The following is a 24,722-nucleotide window of genomic DNA, read 5'->3' as shown; positions in this document are numbered from 1 at the left end:
CTGCTCATAATTCTCTGAGTTAATAATTCTTTTTATCTTTATGTGATATCAAAAAATAATTAGTTCTTTAGAAATGACATTAGGATTGATCTATTTTAAATAAAATAATTTAGTAGCTGCAATTGTTTTACATTTGTTTTCACATTGTGAGTAAGGTAGTACTTTCTTTTTATATCTTTAACATAAATATCCGTTATAAATGGTTATCATAACAGGTAAACAACAGCAAATCCTAAACATTAAGCCTCTTAGCCTAATATTAGAAGCTGTTTAGAGACTAGTGCCAGTCTAACAGAAAGAGTTGGAATCTCCAGTACAGACTTTTTCTGCAGCATAAGGTAATATAATATTTTGCCAAGTCTTTGTAAGGACAAACTAAAGAAACTTAATTTTGGTGAACTTAATATCAATTTTGTCCATTAAGAAATCCATGAAATTTTCTTATAATTTGAGAAATTCTAACCATAGTGTATAAAGGGACCCCCCCCCAAAAAAAAACAACAACGCCAGAATTATCTTCTGGAAGGCAGGCCCCTTGTAGTACAGGCTTCCCCTGTTAGGTGAGTGTTCTAGGAACCTATCTGTATCAGTGTACCAGCTAGCGTTGCTGTGAGAGGCTGCTTTTAGTGTGAGTGAATTTTTTAAAGACTATTTCAATGTGTTTGCCTGTTCATGATGGGTGATTTATGAGCACACCTGCCCACATTGCACTGAGTGTAATTCAGCAGTTTTTTTTTTTTACCAAAAATGGCATGACCCCTGTGATCCACCCTCCCTATTTACCCAGTCTTGCCCCTATCAACATTTTTTTGTTGTTGTGTCTGGGATGAAAGAAGTCCTCAAAGGGAAGTATTTTGTTGATGTGGAAGAGGTGAAACAGAAAGTGGCAGAAGCACTAAAAACCATCAAAATAGATGAGTTCAACAACTGTTTTGAGCAGTGGAAAAATGTCTCATAGGTGTGTTGCATCAAATGGAGAGTATTTTGAAGGTGACTAAAGTTTAACCATGTAAGAATGAATGCACAATTTAAAAAAATAAATTCTGGGTTTTTGGGTCCCCTCTAGTATTCATTTAAATCATACTGAGTCAGCCCTGGCCGGTGGCTCGGTTGGTGGGAGCATTTCCCTGTACAACAAAAGGTTGTAGATTGATCCCTGGTCATGGCTCTTGCCTAAGCTGTAGATTTTATCCCTGGTTGGGGCATGTATGGGAGGCAAATGATCAATATTTCTCTCTCACATAGATGTTTCTCTCTCTCCCTGTCTTTCTCAAATCAATGAACATATCCCCCAGTGAGGATAAAAAAACACCGAACATACTGAGTAAGCCTTGAAACCAGCTTTAAATAGATTACAAGTTCACTTGTTCCTTTTAATGATTTTAGAACATTATTCCACTTCCTTCCATACATGGTTCTTACCTTTACCATCTCTCTTAGGTATACAATTTGGTATTCCTAGTCTTTCTCGTCTTACCTAAACTGATTTCTCCTGTCTTTGCATATGGTAGCATGGTCTGGGCTATGACAATAAAAGGAGCTTATATATATATACATATTTATTTATATAAATAAATAAATATAAATAAATATCTTTGTTCCTGGATATGGATATATCTCAATGCAAAATATCTAGTTAGCTCAATATGTATCTTGATTTCAGATAGACCAAGTATTTTAGAATGAATTCTATCACCTAACTTTCATGGTTACATTGAAACTTTTGACATTGGAATAAGTTTTTCTTGGAAACATATACTGATATTTTTCTTGGTTCAGAAAAATATCTTGAAGAGGGAAAGGAAAGGCTTTGAAGTTTATTTAAACTGGGATTGTTCTATAAAGTAATTTGATGATTGTGTTTCAGTAACTCATATACACAGTTACATTTATTTTAAAAATTAACCTGCCTAGTTAGAAAACAGGAAGCATGAATGCTTGACAAATTTAATTGAACACAAACATGAATACATGAATGGTTCATAGTTTTAGATAAATCTAGAAATGTTAATTAATTTGTCTACATTAATTACAGGTAAGAACAGAGGGATAAAGACATAGCTTTACTGTCTTTTAAGAAATCCATCAAGGACTCCGCCCACTCAGGGAGGCAGTGTACACTGTCCCAATTCTGGGTTGAAGAAGCGTTTGCACAGCTTCGATCATGATGCCTTCATGCGGATGCTCCCTGATAAAGGGAGAGTAAGATCGGTGTGAGTAAATAGGACTCAAAGATAATTCAGAATCTCTCTTTGATTTAATAGTTTGTGTGTGTGGTGTTCTTTTTATGAGACAGCTAGTCATGTGGGGCCACAAGAAGAGACACAGGAGAGGATGAGAAAAACAGCATTCATTGGTCATCCCTATCAACCATTCGTCAAGAAAATGCAAACTAAACAGAATAAAACTTACTTCCTAAAATATTTTGGGACTTTTTGAACTACAATTTGACATGACAATGACTAAAATAAGATAAAAATAAATGGATCTTAATTAATAGAATGCTTCATGATAAGTAATTAAGTATCAGAAAGTTAGAGACTATTTGATTTTCCAGATTAGTAATTTAATAATCAGAAGCAGTTGAGGAGGACATCACCCTTTGTGAAATAAACTAGACACAGAAGGACAAATACTGCATAATCTCACATGTAGAATCTAAATAGCCAAACACATAGCAGCAGGGAGTAGGAGAGCAGTTGCCAGGGGATGGAGAGAGGAGAACATTGGGAGCATTGGTCAAAGGGTACAGGATTTCAGTTATGCAAAATAACCGTATTCTGGAGGCCCACTGTAAACAAAACTTAACAGAAAAAAATATAAAAATAATAATGTGAGAATACTTCCATACAAAATAATTGTCAATATTAATAAAATATTGATATTGTTATGTCAATCAGGTATTGATAAATATATCAGGTAAAATTATGTTTGTGTCTGGGATAATATGATTATATAGTCATCCCTTGCTATATCGTGGTTCACTTATTGTGGCTTCACTGTATCGTGGGGTTTTTTTTTAAATGTGTGTTTTAAAACCTGTGATACAGTGAAGCCTCAATAAGTGAACCTCGATATAGTGAGGGATGACTGTATAGTTCACTGGTAAGTACCCATATAGAATTTTATATGTTGTTAAAATTACGAGGTTTAAGAGTGTAGAAAGTGTTTAAGAGCATATGAAGTGTTTATAAGAGTGTGGGAAAGGTTAATAAGAGAGTGGGAGAGGTTTGTAGGAGTGTGGAAAGGAGTTATAAAGCCTTACAATATATATATAAATAATAAAATAAATATAATGCTGCTACTTTGTGGATTTTCACCTATTGCGGGGGTCTCTGGAATGTAACTCCCATGATAGGTGAGGGACCACTGTAATAGACACTGCAAAATAATGAGGTAAAGACAGATTATTAAATAAATGATGGTAGTACACATGGACATTTTGGAAATTAAGTTAGACTCATTTCTACCTACTTCACGGTATATTCCAGATTGAACATGGTAGAAACACATGTGGCAATCTATGTTTTCTTTGGACTATAAAACTGTATTTAAGCACTAAGGAAACCGAAGAAATAAAGATCTCTATATCATGAATATTTTATCAGTCTGTCTATTGAAGCAATTGAGAATTGGAAGGGAATTCTTTATTCCTGAAAGTAGAATTTTGTTCTGTGTTCTTTTATAAAATGGTCAGTTGGGTGTGGCCACAAGCGGAAACATAGGAGAGGTTCAGGAGAACCATGTTTAGTACACTCATAGGTCCTAGAGAGGGAGTCGCTGCATTCCTGCAGGGCCAAGGGAAAATGCCAGGGTTTGGGGCCAAGGGGAAATGCCAGGGTTTGGGTAGGTGGCAGAAAACAGGAGCAAGAGTTTAGGCCAGACCCTTTACTGGGGTTTCCACAGAGAAGGCAAAACAGGGTAAATAATTTGGAATTGTTCAGTTTGAATAATTTTGGTTTTGGGTTATAAGGGTGTTCTCTAGTTGCTAGGTAGTTGACCCTGGGATGATTTAGGGCAGTGGAAATATTGACTTGATTGTGTGACTTAGAGAAGGAAGTTGGGGATATAGATTAAGGGTTGGTTGGTTTGCATATCAAAGGCATGTGTTGTGGGAAAGTTGTTAATCATCTTTATGATTTAGCTAGCTTTGGTAGGCTCAGTCTCTTCCTGAGTCCGTAAGGTCTCAAATGCTAGAGCATCAATAATACAGACCATAAGAAAACATAGTACTGTAACTGGTCTGATAATAAATGGATGCCAGATAGACAAATACAGAATCTAAGAAAACAGAACAAATGGATATCCTATTTAATCAATAAATTTACTTTAAAAAGGAGATAAAATAGAGTACCTGTCAGGCCATGTGTGACCATCTCACTTTATCAACATCCATGTTTAAGAAGGATTTGGGGAATTCCCAGTAACTTTCTCCCTTTTGGTTTTATATGCTCCCATAAAGCTGTGGACTTTGATAGAAGTTTTATTAAAAATTTAATATATATCAGTAATATTCTTATACTACCCAATTTCTTATAAACATATTTGCCCAAAGCTCATATATATTAGCTTATTAACATAGAAACTTAATAGATAGGCATAGGGAAGGCCATATATAATTCTCATTAGCCTTACCCTGGTTTTGTTCCCTGGCCTTTCACAAGTGGGTTAGTGATAATTTTATTTTGGCCTCACTTTCTAATTACATATTCCTTCTGATAAGCCATAACAGTGGTTTTATATTATGTGAATAAAGAGACAAGAGTTCACCTCTGATTATTTTGGATGAAACCTGCACAAGAAAACATATTGTATTGTTTGGACTTAGTTATATTTTCAAGAAGCTAAGATTTTTTTAAAAATGTAATATTCCCAAAGAATTTAGTATTGGCTGAACATTTAAATGGAAAACCAAGTAAAGAAATTTTACATAAATCTGAGAGCTAGTTAAGATAAAGACCAATGCATGTTTATAAAATGCTGATAATGTGTAGAAACTTTTACAATATTGCTCATTTTTATCACCTGAATTAAATACTAAACTCTCTTTATTACTAGTAAACATTTATGTATAGACGAGGGAAAGGAAATAGTTTAAGGAAAAAGTGGTGATTCTATATAGACTTCTATTAATGCACATGACTATTCTATGAATTAAATCAGGCTTTAAAAAATTTTTGACAGAAGCTTAAATTTCCACTGAATGTAAAACTTATAGTTTTACAAAAGTTTCTCATGTTAGTGGCTTTTAAGTAAAAGTCCATGTAGGACTTTCAGTCAAGATGGAGGCATAGGTAAACACACTTTGCCTCCACTCACACAACAGCAAAAATTACAATTGGACAGCAAAACAAATATCACCCAGATTTGTCAGAAAATCAAGCTGTATGGAAGTCTGACATCCAAGGATTTGAAGAAGCCACATTCATTCAGAGGGGTAGGAGGGGCAGAGATGCAGAGACCCGTGGAGAGGTGGAGAGGTGTGGAGATATGGAATTGGTGGTCGCATATCCACATGTGGTGGATAAAAATTGGGAGTGATACCTTGGGAGCAAGGGATCCCAGTCACATATCAGACCACCCAGCTCAGGGTTCCAGAGCCAGGATAAGTCCTCATAACTTTTGGCAGTAAAAACCAGTGGGAATTGGGGTGGTGGAAGAAACTGTGGGATTCTCAGGAGTCACCTCTTAAAAGGCCCACAATGACTTAGGACTTATCCAGACACCCCTCTTTTGGGATTCAGCACCAAGGCAACAGCTGGAAGGACACCAGTGGCATCCAGGAAGAAATTGAAGTGACTGGCATCAGGGTGAGTGCCAGAAGACAGCTTCCCCTCCTGGGCAAAACTCCAGAAGCTAGGCAATGACATTGTCCCCTCTCTGAGCACTCCTCTCACACAGAGCAATGGAGCAGCAAACCAGCTGTCCTGCCCTGGCAATTACCTAAGGTTCCCCCACATACAACTTACTGATGCGTTTTTCTACAATAGGCCATACTACTAAGACAGGGGGTCAAAACAACTCTGCCTAATACATAGAAACAAATACAAAGAGGCTGCCAAATTGAGGACACAAAGAAATATGGCCCAAATGAAAGAACAGAACAAAACTCCAGAAAAAGAACTAAGCAAAATGGAGATAAGCAACTTATCAGATGTAGAGTTCAAAACACTGCTTATTGGGAAGCTAAAGAAACTCACCAGGTACTTCAACAGCATAAAATAGACCCAGGTAGAAAAGGTGACATTAAGTGTAATAAAAAAATCTGCAGTGAATCAACTGGAGGGGATGACACAGAGAATCAAATCGATGATTTGGAACATAAGGAAGAAAAAAAGCATTCAACCAGAATAGCAAGAAGAAAAAAGAATTAAAAAAAATGAAGATTGGCTAAACAGCCTTTGGGATATGTTCCTACTACCAGCATCTGAATCATAGGGGTGCCAGGAGGAGAAGAGAAAGAGCAAGAAGTTGAAAACTTATTTGAAAAAATAATGAAAGAAAATTTTCCTAATTTGGTGAAGGAACTAGACATACAAGTCCAAGAAGCACAGAGAGTCCCTAACAAGTTGGACCCAAAGAGGGCCACACCAAGACACATCATAATCAAAATGCCAAAGTTTAAAGATAAAGAGAGAATATTAAAAGCAGCAAGAGAAAAGCAGAGAGTTACTTACAAAGGAGTTCCCATAAGATTGTCATCTGATTTCTCAAAAGAAACTTTGCAGGCAAGAAGGAACTGGCAAGAAGTATTTAAAATGATGAAAAGCAAGGACCTTCAACCTAGATTACTCTATCCAGCAAAGCTATCATTTAGAATGGAAGGGAAGATAAAGTGCTTCCTAGAAAAGGTAAAGTTAAAGGAGTTCTTCATCACCAAGCCGTTATTATATGAAATGTTAAAGGGAACTGCATAAGAAAAAGAAGATGAAAACTATGAAAAGAAAATGGCAATAAATTCCCAACTATCAACAACTGAATCTGAAAACAAACTAAGCAAACAAGCAGAACAGAAGCAGAATCATAGATATGGAGATCATTTGGAGGGATATCAGCTGGGAGGGAGAAGAGGAAGAATGGGGAAAAGGTGCAGGGATTAAGAAGTACAAATTCATAGGTACAAAATAGACAGAGTGATATTGAGAACAGGGTGATATTAAGTCATGCAAAGAACTTATATGCATAACCCATGGACATGAGATAAGGGAGGAATTGCTGCAGGGAATGGGGGTACTGGGTGGAGGGGTAAAAGGGTGAAAAAGCAGGTCAACCATATTAGCATAATCAATAAAATAAATTTTAAAATAGCTCATGTAATTCTATTATGTATTTATAATGCAGATAAACAGATAAATTGATTACATATCCATAGAAACCAGGTCTAGAATCAGGGTAGTGATATATAAAAATAAAGTATGGTTATGGCTCATAATGAAAATTTAGAGAGTGTTCTCTGTTTAGCTCTGTTGGCTTAATCCCATTAAAGACTAGCTACCTTTCTTTGTGATGTTTTCAACTTCAGCAGCTAAAGTTTGTTTAACAATTCCTTTAAACCAAATTGACTCTTACAATGCGAAAAAAATAAAACAGTGCAAAAATTTCTCAGTTTGAATTGTACATTACAAATATATAGGAAATGTTTCACACTATGAACTAGAAAATGTCATGTTAAATTATTAATTTTCATGCTCTAATTCCAGATAGTGTGGAAGTCTTAATAGCTACACATTAGAGCTCAAATTCATCCTTATACAGACTGTTTACTGATTTGGATGTTCTATGTGGGAATCTAGAGATTTGAGGATATGTTTTCAAATGTTTAAATAAGTAACATATATATTTTATAATTTTCACTATACTCTAAAATTTTAACTAGCAAATGATTTCTGACTTGTAAATTAATTACTTCTTTCAGAATTAGGCATAACTAGTGCCACAAATATTTTTAATCTTTGATATAGTGACAAGGGTCAAGCTCCTATGATATAAAAACTTTTCTCATTTGTTAGAATCCTTCCTTTAGCCTACTTTTTTGTATATATTGTTTCGAAATTTTCATTATCTTAGGTGACAAGAATTTTATAACAACACAGTTTCTAACATTTTCCTCATTTATTCACAATTCTAAAGTAGGTAGTATTCTTTTAGTTGTTGCACGTCTTTTATGCTCAGAGATTTTAGAACAGGCTTTTAAAAACCAGCTTTCTCTTTTTCTGGATTGATTATACATAATCTTCTTAATTGAAGACTGTTAACAGAATTTATTGCGGTTGTTTTCTCATTTGGAAAAATCAATTTACCTGGATTTAACTTTGAAACTAGGTGGCTCCTTAAATTTCCTCGTAACCAAGTAGTTAGCAACATTTACATGCCTATCATGTTTAATAGGGTTGTAATTGTTCCAACAATTGAACAAACTAATTTTAGGTATTTCAACTGTCAGGGTGATTGTGAAGGAACATATTTACTTTCATGTCCAAATTAAGTTGATTAAACCATGAATAATTTGAAATATTAACTGATAATCAAGATGATATGTCCAAATCAATGCACAGGTTTTTTTTTAATGTACATGACTGTAATAAACTTTTTAATGTGTTTGATCAGTATTTTAGAACATTTAATGCAAAATAATTTGTACTTTTAAAAAGACTTTATTTATTTATTTTTAGAGAGAAGGGTAGGGAGGATGAGTGGGAAAGAAGCATCCATATGAGAGAGAAACATGGATCTGTTGCCTCTTGTAGGAGCCCCCATCAGGGACTGAACCCACGGTGCAGGCGTCCTCCCTGACTAGGAACTGAACCCACAACCTTTTGCTTTGCAGAACAACGCTCAACCAACTGAGCCACACTGGTCAGAACCAAAATAATTTGTATTTTTAAACCAGTGTAGAGACCCTCCAGAATTTGAAATTAGTTTCAAAGCCAACTTAGAATAAATGTGTAAATTAATTTGTCTAAGAAAAGAACTCCTGTAAAAAAGATTCAAGCACAACAGTTTATGTGCATAAGTTACTAATGTGTTCCTATTGAATAAAAAAGGGAAACCTACCATATTTTTAGGACTCTAAGATGCACCGGACCATAAGACACACCTAGGTTTTAGAGGAGGAAAACAGGAAAAACATTTTTGAAGCAAAAAATGTGGTAAAATATTTAATAACCTGTGACCCCACTCCACTGCTGCCCCCCACCACACCAAGCCAGGTAAGCTACATTCAGACTAAGAGATGCACCTCACTTTTCCTCCCAAATTTGGGATGGCTGTGTCTTATAGTCTAAAAAATTAGGTTGATTGAGCTAAAAATGAAAGTAAAATATTTGAGTACAGGTAATTTCTATTTCTGCATTTCATACATTGTAAAACTTCTCTTCATCATCCTGACATCACATAGACCAGACAAGTCTGGTTAGATTGGTGGGTCTAGTGTCATGCTCTGGTTCTTTGCTAATAGTACTTAGGGAAGAGCAATGATACTAATTCAACTACATAGCATGATGACTAGTTTTTCCAAAATTCTTCAAAAGTTTGTTTACTAGTAGAGAATCCATACATTTTTCAAAACATTATTGTATCTATGATTACATTTTTGCTGCCTCCCCCTATTTCTCTGTAAATAAGTAGGGTAAGCAGCATCATTTTCCAGAAAATACGATAAACAAATTCAGGTTCAGTTGGATATTTGACCATCATGCAATAAGTGGTGAAATCAGGACTAGAACTCAGATGTCTTAAATCTTAATTTGGTCAACATTTTTCTATTACTCTGTGCAAGGGCAGACTTCCCATATAATTTCCTCAGGTGAAGGTGCAACCGTGCTTCCTTAAGCAGGTATTTTGTGTAGCTACTCGCACAGTCATTCGCTTATTCATTCAGATATTTATTGCAGCCATACAGTATGTGCCACTGAGTGTTAAGGACTTGGTTCAGCTAATTTTAGTTTCCCATATAACATTGGTGCTGCCTTGGTCAGAATTTTGAAGGGATAACTTTGATGTTATTGGGGTATTATTATTATTGCTGAGACTCTAATAATAGGTAAGTAGGGCTTAAATGTTCTTTAAAACAAATTCCTCAGGCTTTAAAAATTAATGTAATTTATGAGGGGGGACCCCAAGAAAACCGCAGAGTTTATTTATAAAAAATCGTGTATTTATTCTTACCTATTTAAACTTGAGTCAACTTCAAAATACTCTTCATTTGATGCAATGCACCTACTGAGACTTTTTTCCCACTGCTCAAAACAGTTTTTGAATTCTTTGATTTTGATGCTTTTTAGTGCTTCTGATATTTTTTGTTTAACCTCTTCCACATTGGCACAACATTTCAATTTGAGGACTTTTTCCGCTGGGAAAACAACACAAAGTTGCTCAGGATGAGGTTGGATGAATAGGGAGGGTGGGGCATGGGGGTCATGCTGTTTTTGGTTAAAAACTGCTGAATGCTCAACACAGTGTGGGTAGGTGCACTTGTAAATCACCCGTCATGAAATGGGCAGACACTTGGAATAGTCTTCAGGAAAAAAATCACTGAAGCTGAACTCAGCCTTTCACAACAACACCAGCTGGTACACTGATACAGATAGGTTCCTAGAACACTCATGTAGCAGGGGAAGCCTGTACTACCAGGGGCCTGCCCTCCACAAGATAATTCTCTTTTATGGGGTTTCCCCTCATACTTGTAACAAATAGAAAGGCTTAGGTTGCAATTGACCAGCACCCTGAGAACTACCCCCCCGCCCATTCTCCACAGAATTAAACTCTGTTTCCAGTTGGGTGAGCATGCTTCTGGTACTGGCAGGTAGGTATTCATAGATAATACATGACATTGTGGGTCTTTTCAAAAATTGAATCATGTTGTTGCTTTGTAAACTGCTTTTTTAAAAATTTAAAGAATATGTTTTAGAGATCTATACATCTTGGATGATTGATCTACCTCATTGTTTATCTGTTGCACATTTTATAATATTCATAACTATTTTCTGTTGCCATTTAGATTGATTTCAATTTTTTCCCTTTATAAAAAATTATATATGTTCTCTGTAGTAGATACTGAGAAACTTAATTGTATTTAAAAATTTAATAGATGTTGAGAAAATTACTTTCCAGATTGGCTGACCAGTTTTTGTGCAGCTTATGATATTTTTTGTTAACCCATACTCTTTTACAAATATATGTGAAAAATTTGTTTTGCTAATTTAATAGATAAAATATTAGTTTATTTCATAAACCGTGTATTTCCTTATAATATATTTTAAGTTTTTTTGTCCATTTCTTCTTTGAATTGCCTATTCATACTGTTTTTCCACTTTAAAAGGACTTTATCTTTCTCTTATAGATTCTTATAGAATTCTTATAGATTATAATATTTGTCTAAAAATTACTTTACCAATTTTATTTTTCAGGTTTGCTTATTTGTGGCTTTTTTAAATACAAGTATCTCATTGTGGATGCAGTCAAGTTTATTAATCTTTTCATTTGTCAATTTTTACTTTTTGTACTTTACAAATATGTTTTCTCATGTATACTCTATTAATTTTTTTTATCCTTAACCTAACCAAACTTTTTTTGTAGTGCTATGAGACATATATTTTACTTTATTACTTCAAACTTAGTGACTTTTAAAAAACTAACCTTTTTATTGAGATTTACAAGAAAGGTACAAAGATACAGAGACTTAGATATCCTTCACCTAGCTTCCTTTAATATTAATGTCATACATTATATATTTGTCAAAGCTAATAATTTGTATATCAATATAGACTCATGCATATTTACTTTATACTTTGGATATAATACAGTACTATGTTATTTATTTTGTTTGTTTCAAGTGTTCCAGCTTTGGCCTTTGAGAATTTACAGATTGGCTGCTAGTAATTTTTTCATCGTTTTTTTTGAAGGACCTTGTTGAATTAAAGGGAAAAGATATGTATGTTATGGATTTAAAAAACTCAAAAGTAATAACATATGCAAATATAATTTTTCTATTGTAGTGGCCTTTTGCTTTGAAAATACTTGGAACTTTAAGTGATGTAGGACATCTAATTTTTCAGGATTTTTTTTTGTATTTTGAAAAGTCTTTTTATAAAGTTGCTTTAACTTATTACTGTCTAATTATATTTTAGTGGCAGAGTATTAAGTAGTGAATGACTTGTCCACTATATATAAAGGTTGGTAATTTAAATTAAATATATTCAGAAACAAGAGAAAACATTTGGGAAACAACTTTGCTTATTAATTGTATAATTATTTGTTTTTAAATAAGTGAAGATGTACAGAATGTATTAAAACATAAGTGATCACTACTCAAAAATTATTTATTCAGAATTTTTGAAAATCTTTGAGACTGAATTTTAATAATATGTATAAAATAAGAAATAACTGACTAACACATTTTTGAGAATGTTAATGGGTTGAAAATGGTATCCTGAACATGATGAATATAAACTATGTAGTCAAATTTACAAAGATTTATAATTTACTGGATTCTAAGACAAAACATTTCAGATCATATTGAAGAGGTATTTGATGATTTTGTTAGTTTAAAAGTAAATATATCATCATTAAAGTCTTTTCTAATAGTGTAACAAGCAATAATAATAATAATAGCACTAATACAATTTGCTGCATTATGGAGTAAATTATGTTACTCTCTGAATATTCTTTTTTGTTTTTAATTACTCTATATAGATACTTAGTGGAAAGATAAACCTCTCTGAGTGTTAACTAGCTTACTCTGAACCTCAGTTTATCTATCTGAAAAATAGATATCTAATAATACCTATTTTGCATGGTTCTAGAGGAATTAATGAGAGACTGTATTAGAAACATGTAGCATTAAGCCTAGCACATAAAAATTGATTCACAAATGTTAGTTTCTTCTTTTTCAACTATACCATACAAAATTTATAAAAATAAAAGTATTTCATTCTGTTGAAATAGTTTTTTTAGAGTTAAGGTATTCATCGTGTACAATTATTTATAGCATATTCCTTATATTTGATTTACTTAGATCACTATGAATATGTATAAAGAATCAATAAAAACATCAATTCTATAATAGTTATTTTTAACAATGGGGCTGATGCTCATAATTTGCTGGGATCATGTTTTATCAAGAAATTATAACACCAACTTTTTATTACATGTGATATACAAATAGGTATTTATGATAGATTTGATAAATATGTTAAAGCTTTCTCTGTTATTTGGAGATTATTAACATGGGGAGAAAATGAGATCTTTCTATGAAATTAAAGAGCTATCTTAAGAAACTAAAATAGGGCCCTGGCTGGCGTAGCTCAGTGGATTGAGCACGGGCTGTGAACCAAAGTGTCGCAGGTTCGATTCCCAGTCAGGGTACACGCCTGGGTTGCAGGCCATGACCCCCAGCAACCGCACATTGATGTTTGTTTCTCTCTCTCTCTCTCTCTCTCTCTCCTCCTCCTCCTCCTCCCTTCCCTCTCTAAAAATAAATAAATAAAATCTTTAAAAAAAGAAACTAAAATAGGAAATTATAATAGATGTGGGGCCAAGATGCAAGCCTCAGGGCAATGACAATTAGTGACAGAGGTTTTTACTTGTTAGTAGCCTGCCTCTTTTCTACTTAGGGTGGTCTCATGCCATCATTTCTTATTTTGTTTCTTTTCCTGCAAGCAGTGTGTGGATTTAGATGTTAACTGAATTGTTAAATTAGAAGATAGTCACTCTCCTCAGCATATTTTTACATTTCTTCTGGGTTATCAAATTTGTTGGCATGTAATTGGAGTAGTTTCTTATGATCCTATATATTTCTTTAGTATTAGTTGTAATCTCTCTGCTTTCATTTCTGATTTCATTGGAGTCTTTTCTCTTTTCTTAGTTTAGCTAAAGGTTTGTCAATTTTGTTTATGTTTTTGAAAAATCAACTTTTAGTATTTTTGATCTTTTGTTTTTCTGGTCTCAACATATTTTACAGATTCCTTTGCCAACTTGGCAAGGATATAAATTTCTCAGTTGTTTGGTCTTTTTTTTTTTTAATTCAATGTCTGTTTGGGCCTGTTGAAATGTGACTTGATGCTTTTCATTAGTTTTGGAATATTCCTAGTAATTATATTTTCAAATGTTGCCTCTTTCATTTCTTATCTCTTGTCCTCTGGAATTCCAGTTCTGTTTAGATTGGCCCATCTCATCATATTTATGATATGATATTGCTTACTCTTTCTCCTATATTTTCCATAGATTGCCTCTTTAACCATTTTTTTTTGATAATTTCTTTTGACCGATCCCTCATCCATCAAGATCTTAGTTTTATTCATCATAAGGTTTGATTCTATATTTAATTCTATCTAGTTGGTTCTTTCATAAATAGACAATGTTACTCTCTATAGTTTCATTTCTTTGAAAATTTTAAGTTTGACCTTTATTGCCATAACTGTAGTAAATGCATTAAAAAAACATTTTGTCTCTGATAATATTTTCCATGGGGAACTGTTGGGTCCATGTCTGTTGCCTCTTTTTTATGGTTGTTCTTAGTCATGTTATTGTAGCTCCTCATTTCTCTGATTACATTTGATCATGTGTTGCACATTGTAACATTGTTAATAGAAATAATTTAAAATCTAGAATGATGTTGTAATCATCTGAGATGATTTCTTTTCTCTGTTACTGCCAGGCATCCAGAGAGCCAGCAATTCTTGGTCAGCTTAATCTGATTTGAATGTGTGAGATTTTCTGTGACATCCAGATAATTCAGTGCATAACTGAAATCGTGTGAAGGCTGTTTCACTTCCAGTTTATTCTTCCATCCAGGTTAGGGCCTTTCGACATCTCAATCACAGCCACAGGTCCTCCAAATTTAGCTAGTTCCAAAGGGCTATCTGAAGTACGGTTTAGCCTCCTAGCCAGATCAAACCAGCTCAGAACGGCAATTCTAGTCTTCATTCTTCTGTCTGGTTTTTGGTCTATTTCTTGCCCAGTCATTTCTTACTGTTTCACTATCTCTTAATGCTTTTAAAAAGATTTGAGTTATAGTTCATCTAGAGTTTATAAAGGATTTTAGAGTTATTAGTGGAACCTGTCTGAAATACCTAGTCCACCATTACCAGAAGTACAAGCCTTTCTACAATGGCTGTTTGCATTGAAATTAAAGTATATCTCTAGGTGGTTCTTTGTAGGAAAACACAGACATAGAATTACATTTTATTCTATATTGTCAATTAAAGACAAGTCCCATGGCTATTTTTTTGTGGCTTGTTTGTTCATTCAAAATGATATCTATTCTTACTCAGAATTTCTCAGAGTAGATGACTACATGTAAATTTATAGCTTTATTTCTGAAATTAATTTTTATTTTTTTATTTCTGTAAGAATTAATTTTTAAGGCAAAGCATGAGTGAGTATATAGATGGCCATGCTATTCTGATAGAAATAAAATTTGTAAGACCTGTTTAAAAATTTGAGGTAGATTTGAAACTTCTTTTGCTCCAAAACTTTTTTTATTGTTGTTCAGTTACAGTTGTCTCCATTTCTCCCCTGTTGTTGCATTGTGTCGGAAATAGCACTATAGTAATTAGATTATATCTAATAAAAAGATTTAAAAGGTTAGTTCTTATGGTATAAAATTTGATTTCACATCCACCATCTGACAGCAATCATCGATGTGCATTGTAACTAAAATATCCAAGTCATAATAAACTACTATAAAAAGAGGTAGTTAAGTTTAAAAAATAATTTTATAATTCTTTGTACAATTTTTAAAGGTATAAGAGCAATAAGTAAGAGTGAATTAAATATTTCCTTAGTTGGTGATAGACAATCCTATTCACTAGTTTTTAGAGAGAATCTTTAAATATAACCTTGTTTATTGCTAAGGATGTGCTTCTTTGTTCCCTCTCCTGGGCCTTGGGGTTACCCTATTTTTAGATTTTAACATGATTTTATTTTATTATAACACTTGTTCTCACGAGCAGCAGTGATTCTACTAATGATTTTAGGGCAGAGGCAAGTTAGTGAGAAGTATTTTGTGCAGGAAAAGTTCCTGATATTGTTCAAGTTATCTTGGTCATAGTTCTTCTACACGTTATGTACTTATAGAGGGTATTGATGAGTAGTGAACCAAATAAGGCATACAAAGAAAAGTCTAGCAAGTGATTATAATTTGATAAAAGCTTAATTATTACTGTAGATATTTTGACATCACAAAAATATTTGTCATTTCAAACATTCTAAGAGGCATTTATTTTTTAATAACATAACATTTACCTTTTCTGGTCAACTTTTTTCTTTTCTTTTAAAAAATATGTTTTATTTAATATGCTATTACAGTTGTCCCAGTTTTCCCCCTTTGCCACCCTCCACCCAGTACCCCTTTTCCCTCCAGCAATCCCCTCTTAGTTCATGTCCATGGGTGGTGCATGTAAGTTCTTTGGCTTCTCCTTTTCCTGTACTCTTCTTAACCTCTCCTTTTCTATTTTGTACCTACCAATTATGCTTCTTAATCTCTGCACCTTTTCCCCCATTCTTCCCCTTCCCCCTCTCAGTTGACAACCCTCTGAATGATCTCCCCATTTATCTGTTCCTGTTCTGCTTGTTTGCTTAGTTTGTTTTCAGTTATTGATGGTTGTGAATTTGTTGCCATTTTAATGTTCATAGTTTTGACCTTCTTTTTATTAAATAAGTTCCTTTAACATTTTATGTAATAATGGCTTGGTGATGATGAACTCCTTTAGCTTTACCTTGTCTGGGAAGCATTCTATCAGCCCTTCCATTCTAAATGATAGATTTGCTGAGTAGAGTAATCTAGGTTGTAGGTCCTTGCTTTTCATTCCTTTGAGTACTTCTTGTGAGTCCCTTCCAGCCTGCAAAGTTTCCTTTGAGAAACAAGCTGACAGTCTTATGGGAATGCCTTTGTAGGTAACTCTTTGTTTTTCTTTTGCTGCATTTAAGATTCTCTTTATCTTTTTTAAACCTTTGCATTTTAATTATGATGTCTCAGTGTGGTCCTCTTTGGGTCCAACTTGTTTGGTGCTTTCTGTGCTTCCTGGACTTGTATGTCTATTTCCTTTGCCAAATTAGGGAAGTTTTCTTTCATTGTTTTTTCAAGTAAGTTTTCAATTTCTTGCTTTTTCTCTTCTCCTGGCATCCCTATGATTCAGATATTTGTATATTTGGAGATGTCTCAGAGGCTCCTTATACTATCTGCATTTTTTGAATTCTTGTTTCTTCTTGCTATTCTGGTTGAATGCTTATTATTTCCTTACATTCTAAATCATTTTTTTGAATCCCAGTCATCCCCTCCACTGTTGGTTCCCTGAAGATTTTTCTTGATTTCACTTAGTGTAACCTTCATTTCTTCCCTTATGTTGTTTCCATATTCCTTGAGTTCTTTGAGTGTCCCGACCACCAGTGTTTTGAACTCTGATTGGTTATCTCCATTTCATTTAGTTTTTTTTTTTCTGGGGTTTTGTTCTGTTCTTTCATTTGGGCCCTATTTCTTTGTGTCCTTGTTTTGGCTGCCTCTCTGTGTTTGTTTCTGTGTATTAGGTAGAGCTGCTTTAACTCCCTGTCTTAGTAGTGTGGCCTGTTGTAGAAAAGGCACCTGAAAATTGTGTGGGGTGAAGCCTTAGGTAATCACCAGGGCAGGACAACCCTCTTCATTGCTCTGTGTCTCTGTGTGGGTAGAGGTTTTGGAGAGGGGACAGTGCCACTGCCTGGCTTCTGGAGGTTTTCCTGGCACTTGCCCTGTTTCCAGTCCCTTCACCCATTACGTATATATGACTGGCACCCTTCCACTGTTGCCCTAGTAGTGAGTGGGTTTGTGTAGGTTCTAAATCCATGTGGGCCCTTTAAGCAGAGTCTCCTGAAATTCTGGTAGTTTCTTCCATGGCCCCAACCTCCAGTGGTTTTTATAGCCAATTGTTATGGGGATTTGTCTTCCTGGCACTGGAACTCTAGCCTGTATGGTCTGGCCTGGGGCTGGGATTGCTTGCTCCCAAGGTATCCCTCTCTATTTTTATCCACCATGTGTGAATGTGGGATTGTCTGTTCTGCCATCACTGCCACCTCTTTGGATCATACCCTGTCTCCACAACTCTCTGCCTGTCTCTGTGACTCCACCTCTACTACCCATCTGGATGAATGTGGCTTCTTTAGATCTTTGGTTGTTAGACTTCATACAGCTCAGTTTTCTGACAGTTCTGGGTGTTATTTGTTTTGAGATCTAGTTGTAATTCTTTATATGGTTGCATGGGGAGGTAAAGCAGGTCTACCTATGCCTCCATCTTGACCAGAAGTCGCTTGTTTTTTCTTCAGAAAAAAAAATACTGAGTTAAAAACATTTTAATTCTATATTATAGATAATATGATTCGTAGACATCTGAGGAGGGCTATAATGGAACAATCTGAATCTTTATAGGCAAGAGGAGTAGATATGGTGCTACAGGTCTGAAAAAGGAGTTGGAGGAAAATATGGAGCCAATTGGAATAGGAAATGTTTAAAAACAGTTATGGATAGTGCAAAAATTAGCAAAAGCATATGAAAGAGTTAGGAGATTAGAGAAACTGGGGCAATTAGCTTTGTGTCATTTTTGCAGGAGGCTTAGAGAGGTATAAAGAATAATAAAGACAAAGAAATGTGCCAGATCCTTCAAGTGACATTGTATTTGCAAGTTGTATCTACTTTGTCAGGGTTACAAAAAAAGGAAGCATAACATGGACTATGAAATACAATTTGTGACTGATGGAAGTAACTAGATCTTTGTAGAAAGTAGGGCTTTATCACTGTGAGGGGTGTTCTTTTTTGTGCCCCTCCTCTCAAGTTCTGTTCTTGGCTCTTCTCTGACTCATGGGGGAAAGTATTGTAGAAAAGGTAGGAGATCATGCATCTTAACCAGGGTCTAATCCTTACTCACTAATTGAATGACAAGTCAACCTCCGAATGGTTGTCTCTGTAGCTATAGAGTGGAAATAATAATAAATATACTATTATTTTACAGGGTTGTTTTAGTATAAACTAAAATATTTTTGAAAATGCTTTGAACCATATACAAAATGCAAGATTTTATCTCATTAAATAGTTGGTAAAAATGATATTTATAGTCTTAGTATCCTAAGTATAAAACCTGGCATTCCCCTCTCCACTTTGGTCTTGTCACTTAATCTCTCTGATTAGAAGCAATGTTATTTATTTAATAAAGATATAATAACTCCACCTTATAGGATTGTGAGAATTCAATATGACGCTATATGTGAAGCATCTAGTGGGGTACTTGGCACACAGTAGGTGGTAAATGTGAGCCCCTTCCTTTGTATGGTGACATTAGAGAGCTGCGGCATGATCCATTCATACGACTCCAGTTTACTCATTATTTATTCCCACTTCATTTGCTCTATAATGTACTTTGCTTTTATGTTTTTGTAGCTTATATGCTGTATACAAATTATATGTGTATTTCAGACTGCCAACAAATTCTAAGCTGCTGAAGGACAGACATCTAAAGTCAATCAGCAAAATAGAGGGAGAACTGAAATTGCATATTATATGGTGAACATTACTTATATTTTATCGATGATAGTAACCACCAAGAAAAGGTATTGGGGTACTCATAAACTGTTTTTACTATGCATTTAAGAAAATACTTTTATATATCTTTTAGAAAAGAGTATTTAAAAATGGAATATATAGGAAAACACTCACCCAAACAAAAACTTATACAAAAATGATTATAGTAACATTATTCATAATAGACCAAAGTAGGAAAACCTGAATGCCCTCTGCTGATGAATGGTTAAATAAAATTTAGTACAGCTATATAATGGAATATTATGTGGCAACAAAGAGGAATGAAGTACTGATATGTTTACAACATGAATGAACCTTAAACACATTATGCTAATTGAAAGAAGTCAGTCACAAACATTGCATATTATATGATTCCAATTATATGAACTATGCAGATTATGCAAATCCATAGTGACCAAAAGTAGATTAGAGGTTGCCTAAGGGCTGGTGACGAAAGGAGAGTTGGCAGGAAAAGTAAGTGACTGCTAATGGGCACAGGGTTTCTTTTAGGGGCGGTGGCTATACAACTCTGTAAATATAAATAAAGCTCTAAACAACATGAAATTGCATGGCATTCTAGCATTTTGATGTAACCGAAGTATTTACTGTTTTTCTTACCTCTCCTGACTTTGTTCTGAGCATTTATTGTGTGGCATGTTCCATCTGCTAAGTCAGGAGTATCCAAAATTGAAAAATGTAATTCTGTATTGATGAATTTTCAGTAAGAACCAGTGGACATATATGAGAGCATATTGTTGTTAGGACTTCAACCATATTTGGTCAAAAAACTATATAAGCTATATAAAATCCTCTTGGCTTAAAGTAAAGGATAAAAGCACATGGTGTATTTATTAAATACTTTGTATCCATTTTTATTGATTTAAATTTAGATGTAAGCTCTGATTATATGAATAGGATTCCAGGCACACCCCAGATCAGATGTTGTCCATTTAAAATTGTAGCCTTAACAATTTTAATTTATGCTGCATGCTTTTCTCTTATTGCTGCCTATTAGGGTATTTTAATTTAATTTATTTATCTTCTAGTGTATGATAGAAAATAAAATAAGAATAATGTTTAATGGCAATGTTAATGAAACAGTGGGTGGAAGGCATGATGAGATTTGGAGTAGAAATCAAGACAGTCTGGATAATTCACTTCTTTTATGAAAAATGTTGTGTGAAATTGTCTTAGAGATTCTTTAGAATGCCTCTGAAAATGTACTGCTTCATCTTTTAGTGTTATTTGTTGATGGATGTCTGGAGAATTCATTATATTTTTAGGCTTTTTGTTTGCTGATTTCATTCCCATTTTGCAGACTGAATTACTCAAACTATATAGTTAACATAATTCATCCAAAACTGAGAGGGCAGTAGAAGTGTTGAAACATAATCTTTCAGCAACATATTGTTTTCAATATAAATGAAATTTTTAGAACATTAGGACACTTTACTTCAGGCAGCAGAATTTTATTTAAAGTTGTAATGTTAATAAGCTAAACATAGGACTCTCATATCTGTTACTTTTAAAAAATAAAGATAGTAGTTTTATGAAATATGATTTTTTGGAGATAATCTACTCATTAATAATTATTATTAAGTGAATACTATCTCATTTCTGTGGAATCTTTCATTTCTTCTCAATGCTGTGACATCATGTGAGTGTGATACATGGTGTATACACCCTTGATGTCATGGCCCATTGCTACAGAGACCTTAGGGGCTCATCCAGTTTCTTCCCTTATCTTGGGTAGATTATCTACTATAAGATAAACAAACCTCTTTATTTATTGTGTGAGGAGGCAAATACAGACAGACTCTCTAGCCTCTTTAAATTTGTAATTTATTATAATTAGTTTGTATTTAAAAGAGCTTTTTCTCTCAGGAGATGCAAGACTTTTTAAAAAAACATTTTCTTGGAATAATCCTTGTGACTAATACTCTAGTCTGACAAAGTAGGTAGGCTGTTATGAATACAGTATGACTATAATAATAGTTATAGAAACTAAGCACTTTGCCTGTTTCCTGCATTGTTCCCCTCGGATGTCTTGACCCATGGTCATCAGATTTTCATATAATCTGCTAGTCAGGTGAAGGCCTGAATAGTCAAAACTGAATCATCACATCGCAGTCTTGGCCACAGTAGGATCTTTCAGAGCCATATGCATTTTTAAAGTTTAGCTCTAGGCCTTAACACATCAATATTCCAGTTTCTTTACCCAGGAACTGAACCAGTGAAATATGTTTGGTAACAGTTACCTATTATTGGTCCTGAAACTTGAGAAACCATGTTATCTGTGTTTGTCCTACATAAAGCTTCTTAGAAGTATCTGTTCTGTTTCGAAGTCGATGTTAATTAACTAGTTGAAGAGGATGACTGTTAGGTGGGTACCATTTTTCTCTTTAACCTCTACTTGACAGGAAAGGCAGGTGTGAACCTGGCAGTTCTGGTAGAGTGCGCTACTCCTTCTGCTGTGCGTCTCTGCGGGGGCCGTTGCCAACGGGGCACTTGCCGTTGTCAGTCAAGTAGGACCACAGTGTCGTGCTGTTCTGCACAGTACCTCGCTTGCCCTTTGGGAATCTCTCTATAACAGTTTGTTTTGATTATTTATATCCTGTTTTATTTCTGAAGGGACTGGAGCAATTTTTAAAACACTCAGACTAAGTTTTTCAGAGGAAACCAGTCACTTAGTAGAAATATATAAAAGAAATGTATTCCTCCCAAAATATAACCTCCCAAAACTGAAGCATGAGAAGTTTATCTTGGCTCATTCTGTACTCACACTCATCTTTTTCTTGGTGGCTTGGAGTTAGAATTTCATTTTTCTGCACAATTATTATAGGTGGCTAGTTCCTACCATATTTGTTCTTTTGGGTTCTTGCTTTACATTTTAAATACTGTGTATTTAGTTATAATATGAAATTATAATGATTGTATCCCATTAGAATGTAATATTATCTAATGCTCCTTTTATTTTGTTTTTTATTTTTTGACAGTATTTATTTGAAATGAAAAAAACTATCTAGAAATATTTAACAATACAAATATCCCCAAATTCAGAAAAACAAATCTTTATAAATTAAATATCTTGCATACTTTTCTAATGCTTGTTTTCTACATTTTGGGGCTGCATATTTTTAATTACCTCTTCATATTTTGTAATACTTTAAAAATATATAATCTTTATTATATTTTTTACATTACCATTTAGTCCTCTTATACCACCCTCCCTCCAGCAATTACCACCCTGTACTCCATGTCCATGAGTCTCTTTTCTTTTTTGCTTAACCCCCCTTCTCCCACTAGTTGTCATTTGTTCCCCATCTATGAGTCTGTCTCTGTTTTGCTTGTTAGTTCAGTTTGTTTGTTAGATTCACATATGAGTGCAATCAATGGGCAAAGGACATGAATAGACACTTCTCCAAAGAGGACATGCAGATGGCCAATAGACATATGAAAAGATGCTCAACGTATCTAATCATCAGAGAAATGCAAATTAAAACCACAATGAGATATTATCTCATACCTCTCAGAATGGCTATCATCAATAAACTGAAAAACAATAAGTGCTGACGAAGATGTGGAAAAAGAGGAACTCTTTTGTTGATGGGAATGCAGACTGGTGCAGCCACTGTGGAAAACAGTATGGAGTTTCCTTAAAAAAAAAAATGGATGTGCCTTTTGACCCAGCAAACCTTCTTCTGGAAATATTTCCAAACCTAAAATACTAATTTGAAAGAACTTAAGCACCCTAAATTCATTGCAGTGTTATTTACAATGGCCAAAATATGGAAGCAGCCCAAGTGTCCATCGGTAGATGGACACATAATATGGGACAGTTACACAGTGGAATACTACTCAGGTGTTAAAAAGAAGAAAATTTTACCCTTTGCAAGAGAATAGATGGACCTAGAGAACACTATACTATGTGAAATAGGCCAATCAGAGTAATACTCCTTTTAACATGTTTGAGTCTAGATTTACCTTATTAATGGAAGAAGATATAAAGTAGAAGAAAATATAAGCTATACTACTATTTAGTTAAAGGAGGTAGAGGCCAGGAAACTGGGGTGAGGGTGGTAGTATGGAAGGGGAAGCAGAGAGCTACCTCTGTGGCAAGGAATTACAAAGTTGGAGCGGTGATACTAAAAGTTTTATTTTATTGGTACATTATTTTTATTTTAATTTGTTTCCAGAGATGTTGGTAGAACAATATAATCTTATCAAATTATTGATATATTATAATAAGAATATTTTAACAGCTGATGGTTTAGTAAGAGACTTTGATATTTATGCAGCAATGTGGAAGCTGTATATTTCATAATTGTATATGTTTTTTGTTAATAGGTATTTATAAAGCTATGTTTCAGCCTCCAAGAAATTTTCTGAGGCAACAAAATGTGATCTTGAGAAGCATTTCACAGTTAGATTTGCTACAGTGCACTGGCGAAATGCCAGGCCTCACTCAGGGAGTATTTTTAATAGTGGCTGTGGCCTGTTGGACACAAGAAAACTGGAAGCAAGACGCTCTGTGATTGTGGCAATTCTAACTCTGATTCTTCTTTTTTTGATTTTGCATGTAATACTACTGTTTTCTTAATAAAATACATGAGAGCTTGGACAGTCTCTTGACTGTCTTAGTTCATTTGGGCTGCCATCCCCAGAATACCATAGACTGGGTGGCTTAAAAACAACACAGATTTATTTCTCACAATTCTGGAGTCTGGGGAGGCCAAGATCATGGCATTGGTGGGTTCAGTGCCCAATGCAAGTCCACATTATGGTTCAGAGAGAGCCATCTCTCTGTTGTGTCTTTATATATTAGAGGGGTAAAGGAGCTCTCTGGAATATCTTTTTATAACATGAGAACTCCACCTTCATAACCTAATGACCTCCCAAAGGCCACACCTCCAGTTACTCTCACATTGAAGATTAGGTTTCAACATATGAACTTTGAGGAAACACAAACATTCGGTGTACTGCAGTGGTGCAATGTCATAAAAGTTAATATGCTTCAGTGAACAGGATAGTTGAAACTTTTGTGTAGTGCTATTGAAATAATACCCAAACATTGCCTGGGCTAGCAAATAACCAGAACAGTATTTGTGCTTAAACCTTGGTAAATTGTACAATGTTGATACAGAGTAAAATCGGATATTTGATGTCTAATGAATAAAGC

At 34.4% G+C, this 24,722-nt stretch overlaps 1 protein-coding gene across 1 annotated transcript in view; it reads left to right on the top strand.

Moving 5' to 3' along the window:
- The window catches only part of SLC4A10 (solute carrier family 4 member 10), a 268,818-nt gene that overhangs the window by 11,767 nt on the left and 232,329 nt on the right, over positions 1-24,722 (top strand). The window lies entirely within an intron of this gene.

The sequence above is a fragment of the Phyllostomus hastatus genome, unplaced genomic scaffold (assembly GCF_019186645.2).
Source record: "Phyllostomus hastatus isolate PE091 unplaced genomic scaffold, TTU_PhHast_1.1 phas_contig_1, whole genome shotgun sequence".
In the NCBI taxonomy this organism is placed as follows: Eukaryota; Metazoa; Chordata; class Mammalia; order Chiroptera; family Phyllostomidae; genus Phyllostomus; species Phyllostomus hastatus.
The sequence above is the reverse complement of the archived record's forward strand: the minus strand, read 5'-3'. Positions and strand labels throughout refer to the sequence as shown.